Here is a 23,098-nt window from a genome sequence, read left to right on the forward strand (position 1 = left end):
TGTAGTCAATGCGAGCTGATGACTCGTGCTTACTAGTAAGGCTTTTAGAAAGATCAAGATTGAAGGCTTTTAGAAAGATCTCCTGAATTTAAACTTACAGAGGTAGTGAGAAAGACAGAAATTATCAGAAAGATTGAGACGAGAATGACAATCAAGATTGAGAAGACTAAGGGCTCTGCTTGCTCCAACTCAAATCAAAAGCAAGAGATTGATGCAATAGGACGACTCTCAAATGGGTGTTGGTATTTTTCACCTTATATATTCAATTTGTTGCAAATTTACATGGCAACTCATGAGAATTTTTTGAGAAACAAGTAGAAGAAACCACAAAGAAAACCATGAAGATGTTTGGCACAAAAATGACAGGAAGACCCGCGAAACCTACTTTATTTTTGTTTGTTGACTTACTACTATATATTTTACTTCTTTTTATATTATTCTTCTTTTGCATAATTTGAGGGGAGAAATAGTGATCCCTCATCTAGGTGTTGATGTTTATTTTTTTTAATTAAAAAAGGCAAGCAAAAGCTTAATTACAAAATAAAACTAAACAGTGTGAGGAAATAATTCTCTGTCACGCATGACAGCAGAGGCACATTTAGGAAGAATAACCTCATAGCAAGAAATTAAAAAGGAGCTGTAGTGAGTATTTTGAGCCAGCACATCAGCACATGCAATCCCTTCTCTATGAGAGTGATGAAGCTGAAAGTTAAAGAGGAAGGTGTTAATGTTTCTAACTTTAAAGTGAATGTGAAAACCAAGACCCACAAAAATTGCCTATTCTTTCCTACAATTTTTTATGAAATTGAAGAAAAAAAATAGAGTGCAAGGTAACGTGTTCTAGTGTATTCATGAGCTTTGTAAATTTGAAGGGCCCACTTGAAGTTTTATTTATTGGTGTACGTGTAAATTAGCAACATGCTGTCACGGGGCTAGTCTTTCGACCCATGTGGCACTTAGACAATCTTCACTGGAAGTTGCTAAGTAAGCCTAACTCATATGAAAGGAGAATGCTTGGATAAGTTGAGGAAAGGAAAAGCTTGAGGGCAAAGGATACTTGAAAGAGAGCTACGAGAATGTGAGAGTAGTATTGCTTTGAGAACTTAAGGTTAGTTACAAATGAGGTAGGGTGAGGTATTTATAGACCTCCCCCTTTGATCTAGAAAGTTCTCACCTCCTTAATGGATAGTAGAGATTAAATCGATCCTATGATTACAATTGATTTTTTAGAATCCTCTCCTAAATATTTACAAAAAACATCTAGATATTTATGTGGAATATCTAGTGGTAAATATTAAAATATTAAGGCTAGAGTTGTGTAGACTTCTCTAGAATGTTCTTGCACTCTCTAGCACTCATAAGGTTATTTGGGAGCATTCTAGAGGGTTCTGGAACATTCTGGAGCTCCTTAACCTCATGAAAAATCATGAATCATGACATTCTCCCCGACTTAGTTTCGCAACGCCCTCGTCGCGCCTTCCTCCTTGTAGTGTTGGATTTGGTCAATGAACTACCACAAGAGGTCTTCGCGTTCCCAACTAGCTTCAGAGTCTAGTTGACCCTTCTACTTGATTAAGTATTCGGTGTAGTTAGGAACTCCTCTCTTTCTGATCACCCTATCAACAAGGATTTCTTCTATCTCCTTGTCATACTCAGTGATGATCGCTGTCAGTGCTCTCTTAGAGATACCTCAAGATGGATCATCTTCATTTCTGCAATATTTCTTCAAGAGACTAATGTGGACGACAGGATGAATCTTAAGCTTGAGAGGGATTTATACCTAATACGCAACCCTTCCTATACGTTTGACGATAGGGAAAGGGCCTTCATATCTCCTGACCAAGCCTTTGTGGACTTTGCGTAGTGACTTGAATTGATTTGGCAATAACTTGACCATGACCAAGTCACCAACTTGAAACTCAATGGGGCACTGCTTCTTATCTGCCCACTTCTTCATTTTACAGGAGGCTTTATCTAGGCATGCACGAGTAATGTCGGCTTCTTCTTGCCATTCCTTAGTAAACTTATAGGTAGCTGGATTGTCTCCCTTATATGGTATGGCAAGTGCGTTGGGGGTTAGAGGTTGTTGCTTGGTAACTATCTCAAAAGGGTTCTTACCTGTCGACTCACTTTACTGTAAGTTGTAGGAGAATTGAGCCACATCAAGCAACTTAGCCCAATCTCATTGATGAGTGCTCATGTAGTGTTGAAGGTAGAGCTCTAACAAAGCATTGATTCGCTCCGTTTGTCCGTCGCTCTGAGGATGAAAGCTTGTTGAGAAGTTTAAGTCTGTCCCCAGGAGCTTGAAAAGTTCTCTCCAAAATTTTTCGGTGAATCAGGGATCTCAATCACTGACAATGCTTCGAGAAATCCCCTATAATTTTATGACATGCTTGAAAAATAAGCATACCGCTTCATCAAATTTGCAATCTGCTAAGGTTGGTATAAAGGTGGCATATTTGTTGAATCTATCAACCACCACCATGATACTCCCATATCCTTCAAACTTAGGGAGAGCAACTATAAAGTCTATTGAGACACTCTCCCATGATCTTTCAGCCACCGGCAGAGGTTTGAGTAGACCAGTAATCTCTTGTTCAACTTTATCTTGTCGGTATACTAAGCATGTCCTCACATATGCTTTGACATTGTATTGCATATGTGGCTAGTAGAAATGATTTTATATGAGAGCAAGCATTCTAGTCATACCTGGATGTCCAGCCCACATTGAGTCATGGTACTCTTTGAGGACATCCTTTCAAAGGTTGCCTCATTTCAGCACATAGACTTAGTTCCCAATGGTGTAGAGTATTCCATCATTCACCCAAAATCTTCGAGTCTTTCCTTTTGTAGCAAGCTTTACTAAGTTGCTTGAAGTTGAGTCTTGAGACATACCTTCCTTGATTCATTCAAGGAAGTCATTATAGGGCATGTTTGCTGTGAGAGTAGCTAGCTCAGCTTTTCTGCTTAATGTGTTCGCCACCACATTTACTTTGCCTAGCTTGTATTCTAGTCGATAATCAAACTCAGCAAGAAAATCTTGCCAATGAGCTTGCTTTGGGCTGAGCTTCTTTTGTGTTTGGAAGTAGCTCATAGCAACATTTTTCGTCATTATAGTGAACTTACTTTCAAGCAAGTAGTGATACCAGGTTCAAAGACAATGGATGATGGCAGGCATCTCTTTTTCTTGTGCTGTGTAGTGCCTCTCTATCTCATTTAGCTTGCAGCTCTCTTATGCAATAAGGTATCTTTCTTGCATCAACACACCCCCTATTGCAAAGTCTGAGGTATCGATGTATACCTCAAATGACTTGGAGTAGTCGAGCAAGGACATAATAAGCTCTTGCACGACCATCTGCCTCAGCTTTTCAAAAGCATCTTGGCAATCTTATGACCATTGCCAAGACTTATTCTTCTTGAGTAAATTTATTAATGGAGTAGTAATTGTTGAGTACCCCTTAATGAACCGTTGATAGTAGTTCACTAGTTCAAGGAATGATCTTAACTCTGGGACCTTAGTGGGAGGTTGCCATTCTTAAATAGCTCGAACTTTAATTGGGTCCATTATGAGCTTTCTATCCTTGATCTTATGCCCCAAGAAGTGATGAAGTGGAAAAGAGCTTCCTTGTTGGAAAGGTCCTTAATCTCGAGCATGATGGTAGTAAACTCTTTGATGTAGTCAGGAATACTACTAGTTTGTCTCAACTTACAGAGCTTACCTCGAGCCTCTGTCTGAATGTTGTGGGGAACAAAGTGCTTTCAAAGTTCTGACTTAAATAGCTCCCATATGTTGAGAGTGCAAATGCCCTTCTCTCGTTCAGCATGCTTTCTGTGCCACCATAATTAGGCTGCATCTCGAAGGAAAGTTGAAGCATTATTAATTCTGATCAAGTCGTCAGTGACTCCCATGGCCTTGAAGTACTATTCTAGGCCAAAGAGGAAGTTCTCCACAACTGTGGCACTATGAGCCCCATTGTACATTGCCAGCTTGGGCACTTTCAGACCCTGAGAAGTAGCATTTGAAGTACTTCCACTAATAGAGTTGCTTACACAACGATGAGATTCCCACTCATGACGAATCTCATCTATTTGAAGGTGTAGACCTTGTACCTCATCCTCGACATATTTGCAAAGATCGGCGAGATCATGTGTAAGGGAACGAATGTCCTCCCCCAAATTATAGCCAAGTTCTGCGATCATCGACTTGGAAACACACATTACCTCAGCATTCTCTTATATGAGATTGCTGAGTTGATTGTCGAGTCCTCCCATAGTGTTTCTCACTTCCTCCATATTAGATTCCAAGCTAGTAACACGAGGTGTAAGGGACTCATCTGCGGGTGCCTTGCTCCTACTTCGCTTGGACTTGGTGTGAGCTTGCTCCTCAAGTACACGAGCTTGCTCTTGCGCTTCTACGCTAACAATGTTTCTTTCCTTGATTGCCATTGTGCAATACCTTCCTTCAAGCATAAAAGTTAGAACCGTGCTCTGATACCAACTATCACGAGGCTAGTCTTTCGACCCGTGCAGCACTTAGACAATCTTCACTAGAAGTTGCTAAATAAGCCTAACTCGTATGAAAGGAGGATGCTTGGCTAAGTTGAGGAAAGGGAAAGCTTGAGGGCAAAGGATACTTAAAAGAGAGCTTGGAGAATGTGAGAGTAGTATTGCTTTGAGAACTCAAGGTTGGTTACAAATGAGGTAGGGTGAGGTATTTATAGATTTCCCCCTTAGATCTAGAAAGTTCCCACCTCCTTAACGGACAGTGGAGATTAAATCGATCCTACAGTTACAATTGATTTTCTAGAATCCTCTCCTAGATATTTACAACAAATATCTAAATATTTATATGGAAATATCTAGTGGCAAATATTAAAATATTGAGGCTAGAGTTGTGTATACTTCTCTAAAATGTTTTTTCACTCTCTAGCACTCCTAAGGTTATCTGGGAGCCTTCTGGAGGGTTCTGGAATATTTCAAAGCTCCTTAACCTCATGAAAAATTATGAATTGTGACAATGCGCTCTTTGAATTGCTAACACTTTCATGATGTGCTTTTTTTTCAATGTAATCTAATTCTAATGCAATATTTCACAATTTTAAATATAGAATGGACAAAGCGAAGCCTACTTTACACGTATTCTATTATAATGGCAGGCTTCACATGGATAGTCTCAAAGAAGTCTTCCATTATTGTGAAAATTGTCCCCATGAGTCAAAAGGCTTAAATATTCGGTCATAAATTTCTATTGTTGAGATAAAACTTGAAGCAACCATGGTCTCTTGGAAAGACAATATATATTTCAGCAAAAATACTAAAATACTCTTCTTTTTTTGCACTCATCATCCTTAGAATATAAATTATTAAAGATTCATGGATGATTTCTGATTTTTGATGCATTTTGTTCCTCATGATCAATTTTCACAAAATTACTTACATAACCACACACTTCACATGGGTTATTAGTTGGTAATGTTTTACATGGGCATGTTTGGTAAGATAGATTGGATAATAAATATGAACGAGAATGTGATTCGAAATGGATGAATTATAAGAATGAAAAAGATATAAGAACAATTTATGATACTATTCTTAATAACAAGTTTGGGTATTTTAAAAAAAAAACGATATGATATGATAGGTATTTTAGTGGGGAAAAAGAGATTAATTACCTAGTGACCAAATTCATAAGTTATTTAGTCTTAAGGACAACAACCGTATTATTCATCGGACCAAAGTATACAAGTAAATAATATTTACATTTATTTACCCCTCAAACAACATAAATTTATAAGTAGAATTATGAGTATTAATCATTAGGAATGAATAATTTTAAATTTGGTCCTTAAAAATAATTTTCTCTAAAATTTTATGACAAATGTAATCATTAAATTTTATAAATCTCAAGTTGATAATTATCACTAACATGAATTTTGAATTTTTAATAATCACTTGGCTTTTCAAAAAATAAGAAGGCTCTAGTCACCAACCATTGGAACCAGCTGAATCCACCAATACAATTATGTGGCTTTTTTATGTGTAAAGTGATGAAGCACTTTCAGCTCACAAAAATATTATTGGAAAGCATCACTTTTTTTTAAGGTGAAAAAAAAAGAATTAAGGTACAATTTTGAAGCCTCCAAGAAAGCACATCTCATATTCTTATTTTTTTTTTTCAGTGACACCTCAAAGTTTTTTTATTAAGGATAATATCTTGACTGAGTTGATTATTAATTTTCTAGCATGCTACATTCATGCAGCGTTGCCACCTCCTTCTTTTCCCTTTCTTTTCTTCTCCTCCTCCTCATATTCCAATCCTCACTTCAAAGTTTTTACTCTAAAAAACAATCTAATAAAACTAGCCAATTTTTAAATTTTAAAAATTTTACATTAATTTTCTTTTAAAACTAGAGCTAATTAATGCTTATAAATATGCCTTAATATATCTTTATTTAACCTTTTGCATTTGAATAAAGAATTACTAGTTGAATTTGTCTCTACTTGGCAGTCTTTATATATACATATATGTGTGTGTATCTATTTTTTCTTCTACATTCTCTCTTCTCTCTTTCCCCTCATTCCAGTCCACTGTACCTTTTATATCAAATCATTGAATTTGATATGTTTATTTAATTTACTATTTCACTACTTTTTTTTAATGCTCAAATCTTGAGAAATAGCAAAGCAGGAGCATCGATAAAACTGTGTGAGATGATACGCTGTGAAAATTGTCTATTGAATGAAATTCAAAATATAAAGTCCTGGTCAAAAAAAGCCTACTTTTCTATCTTTTAAGAAATCACGTAACATTTAATTTTTAAAGTTTTATCGAATTTTATTTTTAATTTTTATAATTTTTTTATTCCTATAAAAAATTAAAATCACTAAAAAATAAAAGTTATAAGAACTTAAAGATAAAGGTGGTGCAATCTTTTTAAAATTATAAAAATTGAAAATATGAGAGAAAAAAACTATCTAAAAATTGTGTTTTTTCATTTTTTAACGTGTAAAGCCTCAAAGAACTCTGACATCATGTAAAATTACATCACTTTACAGTCTTTAGTGTTAAGCAGTCGTACAATGGGGCCCAAATTTTAATGGTTATCCAAAAATATTGGCATAATAGAAATAATTGTGTTACTATACTAACATAGTAGAAATATGGTGGAAATGAAAAAAAAATATAATAACTGTTTACCACAGTAGGTTTAATAATAAGACATTGATTATAGGTATTAAAAAATATATTAATTAATTATTTTTAAAATTATAAAATGTCTTATAAACTTTTTAAAATGTATCTTATAATTTTTTTTATTATTTAAAGTATTCTCACAACCGATAATCATAAGATTAATTTCTTTAAAAATTTAAATACCATTTGAAGGGTTATATATCCTTTTTAGATGATATTTTTTTTGACATACACTTGAAGAAATCAAACAAAATGTCTTTATATTTGAAAGAGAGTTTAGGAAAAATTAAACCTAACGTACACATTTACAAGTTATTTATTTTTAATGACATTGAGTTTACTATTTACATAGGGCAAATTTAATAATCGAAATGCAAGTATTTACTGTTAAAATAATGCTTTGCAACTCAAATAATATTTACTAGTATTATTTATCACTCAAACAGCACAAATTTATAATTAAATGGAATTATTAGTAGTTATCATAAGGAATAATTATTATTTATATTCGGTCCTTAAAAATAATTTCCTCCAAAATTTTTATGACATATAATGTAATCACTAAATTTTATATTTCTTAAGTTAATAATTATAATTATTTTGAATTTTGAATTTTTAATAATCACTTCTCTGAAATAAGTACATTAATTTTATAATGATTTTGAAAAAAAGAAACATAAGAAGCTTCAAATCAATTATCAATGACCATATAATTAAACTAGCTCGAAGGCACAAACTTTGTTCTATGGCTTTTTTATTTGTAAAGTGATGAAGCACATTCACCTTCACAAACTATTATCAAAAAGCATCACTTTTTTTTAAGTTTTTTTTTCTTTTTTTATAAAAAACATCACTTTTTGACTTGACTTCGAACATATGTGTACAACGGGATACGCTTTGAAGATCCTTATTGATCTTCATCTAGAGGAAACTTTTGATAAATTTTTTTAGGAAGAATTTTATTAAAGGATCAGGATGAAACATTATTTTAATGGGAGAATCTGAGTCCTCAAAATGCAAAAATTTGTACTGTAAACTCAATGGAATTTGAAAACGCAACATAAGCTTGAGGGCCCTTCTTGCTAATTTTGTTATGGACAAAACCATATATTTGCTCTTGTCTCAATAAAATATTCATGTATATATATCACGATATTCACAAATTTTTAATACAATGTTCATGAATATACAATATATCCGATGGACATTAACTTGAAGTATGTTATTTCAATAAAAATATTTTGTTCATTATGAATTTTATGTTCTACAAATGTTATAAGATTACATATGGTCATTGTGTTGAGAATTGAAGGACATTGTATTGTATATTCGTAGATATTGTGATGTTCATCATTTGCTTACCTGTTCATTTCACTTCAAATTAGATCATGTCTACTAAATATGTTGTGTATTTATGAACATCATATTAAGAATTTATAGACATTATGTTATGCATATATGAACGTGCCCTTGAGAGAAGGGTAATTACATCTTTTTGTTCATAACAAAATTTGCAAGTGTCTTCAAACCTGTAGTGCGTTTTCAAATTCTTTTATGCTTGGAGTGTAAATTTTTGTGTTTTAAATGCCCTAAGTGAGATTTTTCTTATTTTTTTAAAATTGAGGCCCAAATAGATCTAAAATGTGATCGCATGAATCAGGGCTGAAGTGATATTAAAATTTAAGGGAAAAAGATGGAAATAACATTCTTGAGTTAATGGGAAAGTTGCCATAGAAGAGAGAGAGAAAAAAAAAAACAAAAAGAAAACTAGCATCAAGCTGCGGCTCGATGTACACACTACCATTTCTCAACGATTGAGCTAAAGATGAGCTGGTAAATCATGGAGTGTATGATTACATCCTTCAGAAATTAGTTTTAGTTATTTTTAATTAGAGTGGGTAATTCAAGTAGGCTTAACTTATTTAGATCCAGTTTAAAATATTTGAACATATAAAAAAACTCATATAGCTAAAACTGATCCTAACATCTCAAGCTTTTGGACTTGTTCAAGTTTAATCAAATGACTTAATTATTAAATATTATTTTATTTTACTTTTTTCCTTTTTATTCAATTCCAATTTATATCTTAAAAATTAAGATTTTTGAATTTTTATTTAATTTTAATTTTATTTTGTTAATAATGAGAAAAAAATTCTAGAATTTGGACTAAGCCCATTGCTTAGATTTCTTGAAACTTGTTCAAGCTGCCAGAAATAAAGAATTTCTAAACTCTCAAGCTAAGCTTTAAGATTTTTTAGGCTTATTTTAGCCAACCGATAGGGTTTGGCTCAAATTACCTACTATATTTTTAATAGAATTAATATTATTATGAAACATATAATCAAATAAGTATATTGCTCTTTAATTTTTTTTTTTGGCACCATTACTCTTTAGTTAAGGTTTAGGCAAGTCTATGAGCATTTGTGGAGCAATTTATAAAAACTTAGAATAGACCAAAATAAAATAATATATAGTTGAAAAAATAATTTTATAGTTGATCCAATTTGTTTTTAGATGTCTAAAAAATAATAAAAGAAGGTAAGATACTTTTAAGCAGTAGCAGTGATTCAAACACAAGTAAAACTCTAGGTAGTAATCAACTATTTATTTGGCATTTGATATCCTAAAATTACATATAATTTAATTTTTCTCTTCAACATTTAAAAATAGTATATTAGTACATTATTGTTAAAAAAGTTAACTTTAACTATTAATTGACTTAAAAAAATTATAAAGAATGACTTCAAAAATTACATATAAGTACCTTATGAGCACATTAATAACAATTAAGCTCCAAAAATTCTCTATAATATTTTATTAAAATTTTGATACTTTGATATATTTTGATGGTGGACTTTTAGCCTTTGGAGGAAGGCTTATAAATTATTACATTATTTTAAGACTTAATCAGTACTACTTTTTGGAAAAATTGCTCAAAAATCCCTCTCCAGCAAATTGCCCTTAAGTCTCTCATGCATATGACAGTAGAGTATCGAATATGAATGAGAAAAAATTGCACATGTCTACAAGCAATGTGCACAATGGAAGACTCTTGCATCTAGTTAAAGATTCTCGCGTATATGACAGAAGAAATGTTACATTTATCTTAAGAACTTGCATATATATATATGGTTCGCAAATGTTACACAGCCTCAGTCACATCATTTTTCATGCAATGTTTTCTTATATCCAATCCTCAGTCAAAGGTCCACGCATTATGGAAAATAATGCTGAAGACTTTGGCTGATCATTTGATAACAAGATTTAGGATCAAATTACTTTGCTAATCATTTAACAACATGCCATCAAGTGTTTTGTTTCAAATTACTTTGCTGATCATTTGACTATATGCCATCAAGTTTATGCCCAAATTTTAACATGGATGAGGAAAAAAAAATATTTTTTTATTAAAATTTGAAATACAAGTTAAAAATAAAAATTTATTATAACGAAATTGTAAAATTGAGAGATAGAGTTACAAATTCTTAAAATTTAATACTTGAGATTTCTCTTGAATTATTTAGTCTTTTTGAAATCTCAATATCATCCCCTCTTTTAGTTTTATCCCCAATTATTATAAATAAAAAATTAATTTCTTTGTAAATATATAAATACTTATTTTTTTATAAAAATAAAGTTTTAGAAAATTTGTTATATTTAGGAAGGGAGAGAGTATATTAGACTAGATAGACTAGGTATTAGATTATAGGGGGAAATAATGGTCCCTCGTCAGAACGTTGATGTTTCTGTTTTAACGTGAATGTGAAGACCAAAACCACAAAAATCATCCATTCTTTCCCACAATTTTCAACAAAGTAATCAATGTGGTTAAGTCTATGAAGTCATTGATTGAAAACTGAACACTTTGATTCAAGACAACATTGAACAGAAAAATTAATTTTTTAATTTATGTAATTCACTTATATATAACTCAATTTTAAAAATACTCTTTCAATTTTATTTGTAAGTATTTTTAACATATTTAATCAAAATTAAAAAAAGTAAATTTTATTAATTTTATCTAAAAATTTAATAAATTTTAATATTATCTTCATTATATATATACACATATTTTAATAATATATTTTTTTATTAATATTTAAATGGGAAGATGTGACATAATTAACCCAACGGCCGCTCCTTTTATAAAAGTTTGAAATGATTGGGGGCAACATTTACGAATATAAACCAAAGGACTTACCAGTTGCCAGGGTTTGCTTTTTGCCTGACAACATACAGGGAAATTGAGATCAGCTTCCCTCCTCCTTGCCCTCCCTTCCTCTCATCCTCCATTAGATGATTTAGATCCGTTTGTCCAGGTTAAATATTTTAATTTTAATTTTAATTTTTATATTTATTAAAATAAAAAATTATAAAATATTTTATTAAATTTGATCAGTAATCTGGATTGTTTGATTTAGTGTATATAGTCTAAATTTCATATTAAATTTTTTATAATTTTAATATTAAATATGTGTTGTTTAGAATATATTTGAATAATTAATTTATAAAAATAACAAAAAAAAATTATTACATCTAATCACTAGTCTGTACAGACTATATTTAATATAAATGGTTCAAATTTAATATTAAAAATTTTTATGATTTTAATATTAAATTTGTACTATCTAGAATATATCTAAATAATCAATTTATAAAAAATTATGAAAAAAATTTAATATTATATTAAATTTGGACCACCTATATTAAATCTAGAATATCCAAATTGTTGATCAAATTTAATAAAACTTTGTAATTTTTTATTTTAATAAATATAAAATTAATATTATATCATTTCATGAGGACCATTCAAATTATACAAATTTAACAAGGAGGGGAGGAGAGTGGGGGGACTGGGGAGGAGAGTGGGTGACTCCCAAGAAAATTGTCCAAGTCTCTCAAACTTGGCTTCCCTCTTCCTATCCATCTTCCCATCCTTTATTAAATATGGATCATTTAAATTTAATATAGTACATTCTTGATGATTTATTATTTTAACCCTTTTTTATGCTATTCATTAGATAAGATAAAGATAAATGTAGAAAATATTAAAGTGTCTTATAAATAAAATTAAAATTAATCTTCTTTATTTATCCCATAAACATGATTAGAGGAGTATGAGAAACTCTTACTCATTTTCTCAAATTATAGATGGTGGGGGATTTGAAAACAGCATTATATTATTGAAACATTTTTTTCATTGTATAATTTTTTAATCTCTTGAACAAAGTTAGGCTTTTGAATGTACTTCCTTTGTCTTTATATATAAGAGATTTTTTTAAAAAAAACATTGCCCCCAAATATAAGAGGTTATCAGTATATTTTTAATAAATGGACCATTATACCCTAATTTACTTTGAAAAAAAATTCATTTTTTATTTACAATATTTAGAGATGAAATTGAAATATTGGTGTGCTTTTAAGTAGATAACTAACTTTTATTGATTCATGTGATTTGGTTAAAAACATTTTATATATAAGGATGGAAGGAATATCTTCTTTTGCATAATTTAAGTGGTGGTCCTTCTAGATGTTGATGTCTCTACTTTAATGTGAATGTGAAGATGGAGACCCATCAAAATTGCTCATTCTTTCCTACAATTTTCAAAAAGCTAATGAATAAGATTAAGTGTACATCTTTGAAGTCATTGATTACAGATGGAATAATTTAAAAATAATAATTTTTTAATCATTGTAGTTACAATTCACTTAAAAGTCAATTCTCATAATATTTTTCTAATTTTTTTTATAAATCACTTCAATATATTTTATTAAAATCAAGAAAATCTTAAAATTTATTAATTTTGTCTAAAAAGTTAATATGTTTTTAACTTTATTCTTATTAAATATATATATATATATGTGTGTGTGTGTGCGCGCGCGCGCGCTTTAAACACCAATCATTTATTTAATTATGAACATATGGAGGGTATTAACAAACCCATTATATATGCTTAAGATTGTGGTTCTTCATAAAATAAAAATTAATATTAACATAGATAACGGTGTTTAAAACACCTGTCATATAACATGTTTTTTAGTTTCTTGCTTTTAAAATATTAAAAAAATTTATAATATACATCATTACTATAAATAAATATGTTAAAAATTTATATTATACATCATTACTTTATATGACATGTGTTTCAAACACTTGCTTTATATTCCACTACACAAGTCCCTTTATATTACAGTTATCTCATAAATTGTTATATATGAATGAGTAAAAAATTCAAGACCTGAGGGATACTAAATTATACTCCCTCTAGTCCAATTTAGAAGATGGAGAGAGAATATCTTTTTTATCATATTTATTACTCACATCATTAAATTTTTATTATATTTTTTTACCCTCCATTAAATGTTGGTGAGATAAACATTATTTATTTTGTCAGCATCACCCAACCTCTCAACTATATGACGTATTTTATTTTAATCATCATTTTTCTTAGTATTATATATATAGATTTTTGTAGTAGTGTTTACATGTTAAATTCTCTAACATTACATGATAACTATTACCGTACTTGTTAAAGGCATATATTTACTTGTTAATATATATACTTTACATGTAATTTACTAACATTACTTGATAACTTGTTAACTCAATTACTATATTTGTTAAATGTGTAATGCCACTTATTAATATCTTATAGTTACTTGTTGAAATATTTACCTTACACATTAATAGGGTTATTTTAGTAATTTTGCCTTACATTTTAATTTCACTTGAGGTTTAAATTCCTACGGTGAAATTTTGAATTAATTTGAGCTTTATTTATAGTAATGTCACATCCATGGTCTTCTAATCTAATTCTGAGGAAATATTTCATAAAACTTCAAAGAATTTTCTTAAAAACAAAACCGTGTTGTGTGGGATGCAATGTGAAAAGTGCTAATTGAAAGAAAGATAGAAAGGATGAATTATAATGGCAGGCTTCAGATGGAGAGCCTCAAAGAAATTTTCATTATTGTGGTAATGGTCCCCACGAGTGAAAAGGGTCAAATATTTGACCATAAATTTCTAATGTTGATATAAAACTTGCAACAACCATGATCTTGGAAAGGCAATGTGTATCTCATCAGCAAAAATATTAAACTACTCATCTTCATTTTTTTTATAGTCCTCATCCTTAGAATATAAATTATTAAAGATTCATGGTTGATTTCTGAATTCCGATATATGTTGGTCCTTGTGACCAATTTTCCCAAAATTACTTACAATAATCACATACTTTATATGGATTATTAGTTATTACTTTTTTTTATCCACAAGTATCTACTTATTATTGGAGGCAATCATATTTAAAGTAATGTTGGATACTAAATATTAGCACTTCTCTCAATGAAAATTCAAACCTTAGTTCACATGTTATAAGAAATTAGCTTCTTCAACTAGATCTAACCCTATTAATCATCATTATTATTTTAGATTGGCATATTTTGGAATGATGGAATGGATAATAAGTATTAACGAGGATGCATGATTGGAAATGGATGAATTATAAGAATGAAAAGAGATATAATAATGACAATATTATACTATTCTTACTAAAAAGTTTGTGTATTTTAGAAAAAATGATATAATATGATAGATATTTTTAGGGGAGGGAGGGGATATTAATTGCCCTTAGAAATCCATGCATATTTGAAACAAAAGGAGTTTGGGTAAATTTTTAGGGAACATAGCATCTAAGGACTGCTAAGGAAAATTAAAATCAATCAAGGACCAATTGACTTCAAAATTGTACTGTAATCCTTTAGTCCTTGATTGATTTTAATTTTGACTTCAAAATTGCACTGTAATCCTTTGGTCCTTGACTGATATTAATTTTTAAAGTCAAAAGTTCGAACTACCCTACTAGTTAAAAAGCAAAAAAAAAAAAAAAGAATTTGCGGAGCTGGCCGTTGGACTACCACGGGCAGCGAGGTCACTGAAGGCCCTACTGCTAGTAGGGTCACTGATGGTAGGTCACTGGAGCTCTGGCACCATCAACATTTTATTTAAGAAATAATTGATTTAGGCTGCCAAGGAAGGATTTGATTTCATGACCCTTAGCTACCTAAAAAGCTTGATAACCTGGCCACCAAACTCTTTAATTGTTTACAGCAATATATATATATATATATATAAGTAGTAAACCAAGTTTCTAACCACTTTCATGTCATAACATAATAGTGTGTTATTAATTTCTGAACAAAATTTATTATTTTACAAATGTTACTTATTAATTTGACATGTTAAAAGTTTCAATGTATTGTTGTTATTCACGAATAACTTGTTGTCAAAACTTGAATGGATATTTGTTAATGAATGATTAACGTGTACAACTAAGCCTTTTCTATTAGTTTTTCTAACTTATTAAAACCGAAATTGATTGTTGTTAATGTTGAATGAATTGTTGTGAAAACCTAAATATACACTAGTTGATGAAGGACAAACACATACAATTAAACCTATTTTATTCGTTTTTCTAGTTTGTTAAAGCTTGAATGGATTGTTGTTAATTTAGAATAAATTGTTGTCAAAATTTATATCGATACTTGTTATTGCTTTTACAGCTTTTTAAAATCCTGAATAGATTGTTGTTAATTTAAAATTAGTTATCATTAAAACCCAAATAGATTCTTTTTGCTGAAAGACTAACATGTACAATTATGCTTATTCTATATGCTTTTCTAGCTTATTAAAGCTTGACTGAATTGTTGTTAATCGATTTAAGTTTTGACAACAATTCATTTTAAATTAATAACAATTCATTTGAGCTTTAATTTGATACAAAGGTCCTTGGATGCTATTTTTCCAAATTTCTACCTAGTGACTGAATTCATAAGTTATTTGGTCTTAATGACAATAACCGTAGTACTATTCATAGGACAAAAGTTTACAAGTAAAATAATATTTACAATTATTTATCACTCGAACAACATAAATTTAATTATAAGTAGAATTATGAGTAATTATCATTAGGAATAAATAATTTTAAAATTTGGTCCTTAAAACGTTCATGACAAATGTAATCATTAAATTTTATTAATTTAAAGTTAATAATTATCATTAACATGAATTTCAAATTTTTAATAATCACTTTTTTAAGATAAGTACATTAATTTTTTTAGGGCTTTAAAAAAAATAAGAAAATTCAAGCCATCAACCATGTGAATCAGCTAGATGCACCAACCCTATTATGTGACTTTATATCTGGCATTGGCAATAATGTTTTTCTATTTTTTGAAGAAAAATTATAAGAATTTTTCTAAACCATGCATTTTTTCTTGGAAAGATTATTGGAAAGCATCACTTAATTATTATTTTTTTGGGATAAAGCTTACATTAGTCAAAAGCAATTACAAAACAGAATCATTATCCGAGTTTACATTTTCACCCACCACCGCCTCCTATGAAAAAGCATCACTTTTTTTACTCCAACATTTTTAGCACTTTATACGAAAGCCCTAGCGAAGACAGGCACATACCACCAGAAGCACTTTAAAGATTGTAATTGATCTCTTTGTCTAGTTACTTTTAGTTATTTTTAATCACATATTGTATATTTTTATATGAAATATAATTAGGTAAGTCTATTACTCTTTATATTAGGTAAGTATTGTTAGAAATTTATGTGTGGGCTTACATTATTTATTTTATGATATGTTAAAAATGACTAAAATGTATGTGGGCCATTAACCTTACTAAAGCCTATAGTGGGTGGGCTGAGTAAGGATTATTAAATAGGCTAAGTCCATTCTTTAACCCTTGTGTGCTTCCCTATTAAAAGCCACATAACTCTCAAAAAGTACAAAAAGGAAGACCTAAGTTGACCAACTCATGTGGCTTAGAGACTATCACTAAAAAAAAAAAGACTTTTAATGGTGATAAGTCCAAAAGTCACTAGTAAAGTTTTTTAGTGGTGAATTTTCACTACCAAAAGGTTACAACCAAAACTTTCATTGCTAATAGTTTTTTCTGATAATAAACATAGCTATTGCTAAAAGTAAAGTTTTTCTTTTAGCAATGATGAAAGTTTATTTTTGTAAAAAAAAACAAAAGAAAAAAAGCCATCTCGTGCCATGTCACCTGCTAAGTGTGCACCTCTTCATGTCACATCACCTGACACCTCCAAAGCCAAAGCCAAAATTTGAGCCATTGACCTGCATCTCCAAAGCCTTAAGTTTTCCTTTTTTGTTAGTTGAGTTGAAATGTACCTACAATTATTATATGCAAAATTAAATATATGTGATTTAACTATATACACACATATCAAATAATGTACTATTAAAAAGATATACATATATTTTATTTTATTTTTAATTATTAATATGGTAATTTATATGGAAAATTGCTAATAAAAGCTTGACCAAATTTAAGTTTGCTGAGAAGGACTTGGAAGTGATTCCAAATTGAGGTCCTTTATTGGCATTAATTTGAAATGTCAAATAACTATAATGCCTTGACCATGATTTGACAGTTAATTGAGCAAAAAGGTTACAACAAATGATTTAGAAAATTACAAAAAATGATAAAAAAATTATAGAAAAGTACCTTATAAGAAAGTTAATATTGATTAAGTTCCTTAAATTATAATATGCTAATATTATTTCTTACCCATATAAAATAGGGAAAATGACAATTAGGTCTCAAAGGACCAATTTTATTCAAGGTAAGTCCCAAAACATTCTGAAAGGCCAATTAAGTCCCTAGGTCCTTGAGTAGCATTTTAATATAATGAAAAATGACCGAAATACCCTTATTTGGCTGATAAAAATTTGAGGTTTCTCCTTCTCTACTCTTCCCTGCCCTGTTTGTCGTCCCTTCCTTCCCTGCCTTGTTCGTTGTCTCTTCCTTCCTTGCCCTGTTCATCGTCTCTTCCCTGTCTCATTGCAAGCGAGTAAAGCTCTTTGTCATCTTTCCCTGAGCTGTCCAATAAAGCTGTCTGTCATCTCTATTCTAGTCCTGTTTGACATCTCTTCTCTGCCCTAAGTGATCAATTACTTATGTCATTAATCTGTAATCCATTTTGGTCATCAATCTTTGATGGGCGTAATGCATTTGCCTAGCTGAAGAGTTTGATCCTTATCAACATTCACCATTTCGATTATGCAGAAATTGCTTCTTCTTCAATTTTTTTCCCTAAGTGTCTTAGCTAAAGGGGGACTATGTAGTTTGTACAAGTGATGACATGCTCAAATGGATTTTAAGTTTGAAGTTATACACTGTACCCAATTAATCAAGTTTGCAACTTTGTAACTCTGTAATTTGTTTTCACAATTTTATTCCCAACTTCTAATATTGAAACGTATTTATAATGTTCAAGTTATACATTATACCCAATCAATCAAGTTGTCAAGCAACTTAGGTACCCAGTTTTGCAACTAGCTCGAGACAAATTTGCCACTGATTGTCAAAATTTTGGATGGAAGAACCATTGAATTTTAAAAAAAGTTATTATTCTAGGACAATGCTCCAGTAATTTGTAATTTAGACACCATATTTTACAATTGTCTTATGAATAATTTGCAACTTCTTTTCAAAATTGAGACACCATATTTTATAACTTTCTTACAAATAATTTGCACCTCCTTCTCAAAATTTTGGGTGGAAGAACTATTAAATTCTTGAACTTGCAAAGCTACCAAAGACATGGCTCCAGTAATTTGCAACTGACATACCAAATTTTGCAACTTTATTGCATATAAATTGCAACTCCTTCTCAAAATTTTAGGTGGAATAACTTTTAAATTCTTGAACTTACAAGCTATCAAATTATTTTAGGACAACGCTCTAGTAATTTGCAACTGACATACCAAATTTTGTAACTTTATTACAAATAATTTGCAACTCCTTCTCGAAATTTTAAGTGGAATAACTTTGAATTCTTGAACTTGCAAAGCTACTAAATTATTTTAGGACATGGCTCTAGTAATTTGCAACTAACATACTAAATTTTGCAACTTCCTTATGAATAATTTGCAACTCATTCTCAAAATTTTGGGTGGAATAACTTTTAAATTCTTGAACTTGCAAAGCTATCAAATTAATTTAGGATATGACTTCAGTAATTTGCAACTAACATACTAAATATTACAACTTCCTTACGAATAATTTGCAACTCATTCTCGAAATTTTGGGTGGAATAACTTTTGAATTCTTAAACTTGCAAAGTTATCAAATTATTTTAGGACATGGCTCCAGTAATTTGCAATTGACATACCAAATTTTGCAACTATCTTACAAATAATTTGCAACCTCTGTTCAAAATTTTAAGACAACACACTTTTAGTGATTACAGAAGATATGAACTGTACATATAAGTTTCATGTATTAATTTATCTAATGCATCTGCATATATCAGTTGTCCACATACACAAAAGCATGAACTTGGATTTATAAAAGAGGGGTTGCTATGTACCAAGAAAATCCCCCAATACTACCAATATATATTTATAAAAACCTATATATGTTAACCAAATCTAACTTGATCTAAAACTACCCATATATGTATATCACCTAAATCCAAATTCATGTGGTAACCCATTTACAATAATATCAACTTAGATTTAGATTTCTACAGCTCTTCCATGTACGACCTGCTTCATGACAATGAGAACAATGATAAACCTTCTTCTGCTGATATTGAGACTCAATCCTCACATGACAAGGTCTGCCAGTTGATTGAGATGTTCTAGGAGGCAACAAAAAGGTTTAGCTTATGAGCTTAGATACTGTCAATGCATTTGACTTTGACATCTCATGGGTCTCAACATGATGCATAGTGCCATTGCATATTTTCTCCTATGAACTACGAAGATAACATGCATAGTGCAATACTATACTTGTAAATTGCTTGTCTACAATCATCAGCACTCGCAAAAATCTGCCTAAGTCCTACTAGCAAATCCTTCCACTTTGTTGCATTTAGCTCAGGCATTGGTGTTGGGATACTTTGTATTGCACATGGTAGAACTTCAAGATCTTGTGTAGCATGTAAATTCTCAGCTGAACATCCTGCTTTGCATTTTCATTCAAATCATGTTTACTACTACCATCCATATTCACATTAGCATAATATTAATTATGCAACTATTAAAAAAACTTACCCATCAATTGAATCTCTTGTTGCCTTTGTACTTTGCTGTGTCTTTCCAATGATGTACACATGAACAAAATTATCATTCAATTTTATTAATTGATTTATCCCTTCATCATCTTTAAGGTCTAAAAAAGCATTGCAATCAAATTTCACTGTGTACTTCAACTCTATTCCATTTAAATCACAATTCAAGCATGATGAAATCAATCTAACAAGTCATTCAAGAGACATTCCTTCTCTAATCATTCTTCCATTACAACTCCCCCCATCATAATGCATTGTCCCATGCATATCTTTTACAATATCTCCACCAAAATGAAAATAACAAAAAATTTTCTTTAAACAACTACTTTCCATCGTACCCAATAATATCATCCTACAAGAAACAAAATAAATGTAATAATATATCACTTAGAAACAAGTTACTTTTGACATAAGTGATTTTCGCATCAGTTAAATAATGACAGCGTTCCATCTTAAAATATGGACACTAGATAATAATTTCTTACACTTTCAGTTGGAAAATGTCAAATCTTCTTGCCAAATATTTAGAAACGTGAAATAAACAAAAATATTTCATGTTCAGTTGCAGAAAACCGTTCCATCTTTTTCCTTATGAAAGCCATTTTGCAAGAAATCAGACCTTCATGAAGTAAACCTTTTTGTTCAGATGCAAGGATTTGCAAAAAAAAAAAACCTATCTACACACATCAGCACAACTCCTTAAGCTTCCTTGAGTCAATAATTAAGGCAACTCACCTCTTTCAAGCATAACTCTATTTCAGGACTGGGCATTCTTCAACGTACAGCTCTACCACTCACATGTAGCTCTCATTAATGGCGGGAAAGAGACAAATCGGGAGGTAAATGTTAGAGTTGATGAGTGTACATGTTATGTTTACTCATAGGGGCATTTTCATCATTTCTTTCGTAATTCTGATTGGGAAAAAACAGCATGGGACTTGATTAGCCTTTTAAAATTAGTTAGGACTTAACTGGTATAAAATTAATCCTTTGGGACTTGATTGTCATTTTCCCTATAAAATAACACAATATCATATTAATCCCCCACTAAATCGGTTGGTTATCATATTTTTTTTAACTTTTTATTTTTTGTCATTTGAATGCTTCAAATCTTTTTCTTTTTTTTTTATGTAACAAAGCAAGCATGTAGTGAATCAAGATTCAAATTTTCACTTGGAGAGATACACATATTCAATGCCTCACTAAATCTTAAGGTCACATTTGCTTACTAGAATAAAATAAAATGAAATGGATTGAAAGAATCAAGATAAAAATGAACTAAATCATCCTTCCTCCCATATTAAGAAGTAAAACTCATTAATATATATTAAAAATGTGAGAATTATCACACCCTCCAAAAATCTCATAAATCATGATTCCCAACCCCATGAACTAAATTACTTCTTCCTTTTATAAATGTGCTCACATATCCCCTTTGATCATCTTATTTTTACCTTTATTTTTTCAATCTGTTCCATTCCATTCTATTCTAATAAGCAAACATGACCTAAATATATGATTTTCTCTAATACAAGAATACTTATGAACAACCATGAAAAGCAAGCAAGGCTGGTTAAAGGAAAAAGGAAATGAGGCCCTAGTGGCCATTTCTTACATTTCCTTGGTTTCTTGAATTTGAAACTGGTCAATGCTGCTATCCCTAGAGAAATTGTTAATGCCACGCACCTACATTGTTATTATGACTACTGCACAATTCTAGCCCTGCCTTAGTCGTGAATATCTCAGCTGCATTTAGAGAAAATGTTCCCAAGTTCTTTTTGAAACCCATTACCCATTCCCCTTTATCATTAGTGTCCAAGTAGAATACAGCTTGAGTGATGAGGATTAGGAAAGTGTTTATGGTTCAACTCTTTATTATGAACATGCTCTATGAAATGATCCATATGACAATGAACAATCTCCTTCGGGGATTACACTCCACCCTTCAAACACAAAGCTAGTAATTTAGGGGTGGGATTAGTAAAATTGCACATTTTAAATTTTGGGCACATTTAGACTTAGCCTAATGCTCGAATAACAATTTAAGTTTTTTTTAAATATATATTATTAAATATTAATTAATTCTTTATGTTTTAGTTAATTTTATAAAAAAATATCATTATTTAAGCACATTGTTATAGATATTTTCTTAAAAATTTTACAACTATTAATATTTTTATATTTTTATTATTTTTAATATATACGATATCTTAAAAATAATATTTAAATGTATTTTAATCTTGATTTTTAGATTTTAACACCCACAATTATTTTTGAGTCTTTTACATTTTTTAAAATACATTTTTTATAATAATAAAATTAATTAATTTTAAAGTAAAAATTAAATTTTTTTAAAAAAATAATTTTTTTAACAATGTAAGTATTCGGGCCATTCCAAATAATCCAAAGCTTAAGAGTGTTAGAACTAAATTTAGCTACATGAACATTTTTACAATCATGACAGGCTCCACTCCTGGTGGTGCTCTTTTGTCAATTCCTTTAAGTTTCAACCCTTTAGATTGCTAAAGTCATATACACATGTATTATATAAATAAGGCTGTCACCTATAACAGCAGTTGGCAGGACACCCATGTTATCTCCATAATGCAAATAGCCATATTCCTTATTATTTCCCAGGTCGAATACTAAATTAAGGAATGGAACCAAGGGCCAAAAACAAACAACAGTGGCCGAATTTGTAATGTAGTATTCAAGCAAAAGCATAGCATGGATAAAATGCCCATTATAGCACCAATTTTTTTCCTGCATCTTCAGGATGAAACACCAA

Source organism: Prosopis cineraria, unplaced genomic scaffold (genome assembly GCF_029017545.1).
Source record: "Prosopis cineraria cultivar Desert tree isolate PC_DT_omini unplaced genomic scaffold, ASM2901754v1 PC7, whole genome shotgun sequence".
NCBI classification, from domain to species: domain Eukaryota; kingdom Viridiplantae; phylum Streptophyta; class Magnoliopsida; order Fabales; family Fabaceae; genus Prosopis; species Prosopis cineraria.